The sequence below is a fragment of the Chlorocebus sabaeus genome, chromosome 11 (assembly GCF_047675955.1).
Source record: "Chlorocebus sabaeus isolate Y175 chromosome 11, mChlSab1.0.hap1, whole genome shotgun sequence".
NCBI lineage: Eukaryota > Metazoa > Chordata > Mammalia > Primates > Cercopithecidae > Chlorocebus > Chlorocebus sabaeus.
In genome coordinates this window covers 71,419,430-71,424,159 of record NC_132914.1, presented here as the reverse complement: position 1 = coordinate 71,424,159, position 4,730 = coordinate 71,419,430, and the positions used below count along the sequence as shown (strand labels likewise).

The 4,730-nt window shown below is 44.4% G+C and overlaps 1 pseudogene; it reads right to left on the bottom strand.

Annotated features, from left to right (window-relative positions):
• Positions 1-1,770: 1,770 nt before the first annotated feature.
• Positions 1,771-3,628, bottom strand: LOC103238734 (SURP and G-patch domain-containing protein 1 pseudogene; annotated as a pseudogene).
• Positions 3,629-4,730: the final 1,102 nt, after the last annotated feature.

The window sequence follows — 4,730 nt, the reverse complement described above, 5'->3', positions numbered from 1 at the left end:
TGTTGTCTTTTCATGGGGTGTATTGGTGGACTCTTTTGAAGCTGCTTTCCTCAGGGTATATATACTGTACAGTGTGTATCATAACTTGGCAGAGCTACTTTTATGGCATCTCTTACCCTATAAATTAATGCAGCTAGGCCTTTGTCTCTGCTTCCCTTTCTGCTTGCCCCACTAATCATGGCTCACCTAGGAGACTGTATTCAAAATTCCTCAGAAGGAAAATGGGCCCTAAACACTGTGTTGTGTGTGTGTGTGTTTGTATATAGTGTATGTGTATATATTCATATATATTCATATATATGAATGAATATATACGTATATATTCATATTCATATATATGAATGAATATATACATATATTCATATATATGTATTCATATATATGAATGAATATATACATACATATATATGAATATATACATTCATATGAATGAATATACATTCTTATATGAGTATATATATTCATATATATATATATAAAAACAACTAAAGACAAATGTCAGTTTCTCAAGAATATTGTTACCATATTCCCATCCAGTGGCAGTTCTGGGATGGGCCTAAAGGTTTCTACAGTTTTGAAACATCCAACCAGAAGTGATTAATGTCAACGTCTCTTTAGTAAACATCTCTAATCTCTCTGAGATGGAGCTTCCTTCAGTTATCCCAGTGAGCTGAGCATGAACAGAGACTCAGTTTCTTCCTCTAGAGCTCTCCGTTTTCTGCTTATGTGGCTGGATTCGTAGGAGTGAAGATTGAAACACTAGTTTGGCTTATCTTCCCTCTAAAAAAGGAGTTGGAGTCTGGGGTGGGAGGACTCTGGAAGTTACATATTTGTTTTATAATGTGGAAAGTCTCGTTGTCTATTGTCCTCAAATTTAAAAAAAAAAAAAAAAAAAAACATGGAAAAGACTCATTTTATGTAATGAGCCCAGATATTTCATTCAAATAACTGAAATTTCTCTATAATACATAAAAGGGAGGGGGTGGGAGTTGCGGAGACCAAACATTACAAAATTGCAGAAAAGAGACCATTCCTCTCATGCACAAAAACATTCTGTTCTATGAAGGTGTAATCCAGAGTAGTGTGTTAAAATAAATGTAAAATTGGGGATCAATTTTGTGTGAGTGTGAGGATAAATGCTAGACTTTGATGGTCATTGTATTAGCTCAGAATAAAAACTCACTGCTCTAGAGGTCTCAGAAACAGCCTTTTATAAGTACCTCACTCACTTATTCTATAGTACACAAGGGAATGTCTATTAATATATATTTTACTGAACAAGACACTCTTTGCCTACCATTTTCCCTGCCTTCTACCAAGCACAAACCTTACATGCATTCAATAGAGAGTTAAAGCAACATCTATTTCTGTGCATGATGTGGCAGGCTGATTTACTAAGAATTAAATGTGACAGAATAACGTATTGAGAAATTTAATAACTGTCTCGTGTTTCTTTTGCCATAGCACCAGAAAATGGATAGAGTGTTATTTTCTTTCCCCATTTGCATCAGGGTAGCACTGAATTTTGTCCTTGAGTTCTGGGATTCCTTTATTTCCTGGGTAAGGAGTCAGAGGAGAGATTTTTTGGGAGTTTGTAAGCAATGGAGAAGTTGTCAGGCAGAATATGCAAATAATAAGTATTAAAAAGTAAAATTCTAATGTCTCCCTCCACCCATTTTTTTTTTTTTTTTTTTTTTTTTTTTTTTTTTTTTTTGATGAGCACTGGCACTGTATTACAGGGAGCGGCCCTCCTGCGTGTTTCCAGAACGCTCAGTAGTAAGGCCGTCTGGGGTTGTTCAGGGGTTTGGGCCGGAAGCGGTAGGCCGGCATCGTCCTCTTGCGGAAGGCCTAGTACTCTCGTAGTCGTCGTCCTCCGTGGAGAGCTTGGCCGGCCGGTCGGTCAGTGCTGAAGCCGACGCCTTCCACTGTGGTAGTGCCCTTGTTGACCGGGTTCTTGATGCCCTGGCCCTCCGAGCCTAGCCCCTCACCTGCCTTCCAGCCCATCTTCATCAGCATCTGGTAGCCAGTGTTCTCCACAGTCAGCTTAAACTCCTTGTACTCCGAGTAGTCAGGCTCACGGCCCTCCTTCAGGGCCTTGAAGGTCTCCATAAACTTCTCCAGCTAGTCCGGAGGCAGAAGTCTCTGATGAAACGCTTGCCCTGGCCCACCTTTGTCAGCCGCTCGGCCCATTCCCTGGTCTTGTCCATCTCCATGTGCTGCAGCTGGTGCTCCCAGGTGCCCAGCTCGCTGTCCACCTCCTCGTGGCTGTGGTAGTCGTGCTGGTGCCGCATGTCCTGCATGGCTCGCTTGTGCTGCGTGATCATGTCGTACATCTGCTGCATCTCCTGCTGCTGCTTCTGGGCATCCGACAGCTCCGTGACGCCCACTAGACCCACGGCCTTCCCCTTCTCATAGCCGAGCCCCTTGAGGTCCTGAACTGACAGAGGCGAGAGAGAGGCGTCCATGTCCCTCTGCACCAGCTCGGCAGGTCTTCTGGCCTCCGCGGGCTCTTCCGCTTCCTCTTCACGGTGGCTGAGGAGGCTGGCTTCCCTGGGGCGACTGGAGCCGGGATGACGGGGGACGGGGGGAGGGAGGTGCAGTTGGGGACGAGATGGGGCAGGTGGTGCCCGGAGGCGAGGACCCTGTCAGGGCCTCAGGAGGGGACTTGCGCTTCAGCCGGGGTCGGGTGGCGTGAGGCTGCCTGTGGAGCCGGCCTTGGAACTCCTCCCGCTTCTGTCGGTAGTACTTGTATCCTTGGCAGTTGGTCTCCTACAGAAAGTTGAATGCCTGGTTCTCACGGTTGTTCTGGAGAGCAGTGGTTTCCACCTCTGGATGCCAGTCCACTACGAACCTGCCCAACTTTCCTGCAAGGTTCTTGACCTCTTCATCCTCTGGGAGTGACACTTTCTGAGAGGCTGACTGCGACCTCTGCGCTTCCTTTCTTATCTCAGTCACCTTTCTGTAGTAGAGGAATTCCTTGCTATTCTTATCCTGCAAAAATGCAGATGCCGGGTTTTCCTTGTAGTCCTCCATAGCTACTTTTTCTATCTCGGGGCCTCCTTCTGCCACAAAGCGGGCCAATTTCTCTATTACTCCGAGTCTCCGTTCCCTCTGGGGGTGAAACTTTGACCTCCAGCCACTGCTCGTAGTGCTCCTCCTCGTCCTCGTCTTCCTCGGGGGACTGGAAGACACTTGGGCGGTGCGGCACGGGCAGCTGCTTGGCGTGCGAGTAGCTCTTCACCCGCCTGGCAGGCTGGCCAGCCCCAGGCCTGTCCGCCTGCTGATGAGGAGGGACCTCTTCCCAGCGCTGGGGTAAGCTTACTGGGAGGGGCGCTGGGCGCGCTGGGTTGCGGGGGTAGGGGAAGGGAGGGGAGCGCATCTGTGCTGGTCTGTGCCTTCTGCAACTTCAGAAACTGCTGAGAGAAGCTACCATCGTGCATTTGTGATTTCGCCAAGATGTGGGGACTGAGGGCTGGGCACCTGATTCTGCTTGACTTTCGGTTCCATTTTGGCTTCAATTTCCCGTTTCTTCTGGTGAAGGATGTTCATGTTCGTTTTTCCAGATTTAAGGGGGAGCAGCCTGAAACCACCGGTTAGCCTTTCCTGCAACATCCCAGTTGTCCATCTTGAGACTTTTCCAGTCCCGAAATGCCCCCATTCCAATCTTCAATACTTAGTTGAATTCAATGATGGGCACCTGAAGTATCTTCCTATATGCTTATTTAATCATCTTTGTCTTTTTTGATTTAATATAAGTATGGAAATGTTTCTGCACAGTCTCGTATGGTAATCAGAAGCCATATGTAGCTATTGAGGTCTTTAGTGTGCCTAGTGCAACTGAGGAACTGAATTTTTACTTTTATTTAAACTTAATTAACTTAAAATTAAATTTAGATACTTAATGTGGCTTCTGGACACCATACTGTACAGTGCAGTTCTTTTTTTTTTTTTTTTTTTTTTTTTTTTGAGGTGAAGTCTAGCTCTATTGCCTGGGCTGGAAAGCAATGGTGCAGTCTCGGCTCACTGCAACCTCTGCCGCACAGGTTCAAGCGATTCTCCTGCCTCAGCCTCCTGAGTAGCTGGGATTACAGGCGCCCACCACCACGCCTGGCTAATTTTTTTTTTTTTTTTTTTTTTTTTTTTTTGTATTTTTAGTATAGAAGGGGTTTCCCAGTGCCAGCCAGGCTGGTCTCCAACTCCCGACCTCAGGTGAGCCTCCTGCCTCAGCCTCCCAAAGTGCTGGGATTACAGGCATGAGCCTCTCCTCCCAGCCTCTACAGTGCAGTTCTATGGGAAAAAAAAATTCATTTTATTTTATAAAATGTTACTGTAAAAAAAAATCATATAAAAACATATTTTCAAGACAGTTAAAGAGATGTAGAAACCCATGCTTTGTATTATAATAAGAACAAATAAGAATTGGGAAGATGTCTGTAGGTAAGCCCAAAATTAAACACTAAAAACCTACATTGATTATTTAGAAATGCTAAAATCATACATCGATTACTTAGCAACAGTGGGATACAAAGTTTCCTGAAACAAGGAATATAAAGAAGATCTTTATTTTATTTCATAATTTTTTACAACATCTCTAAAAATACTGATATTGTTCAATCACTAATCATCTACATGTTATAAAATAACAATATTAACACTGAACAGTATCAGTATTTTTAGAGATATTGTAAAATATTATACAAGAGTTCATATCTATCTCAGACTGAAAATTC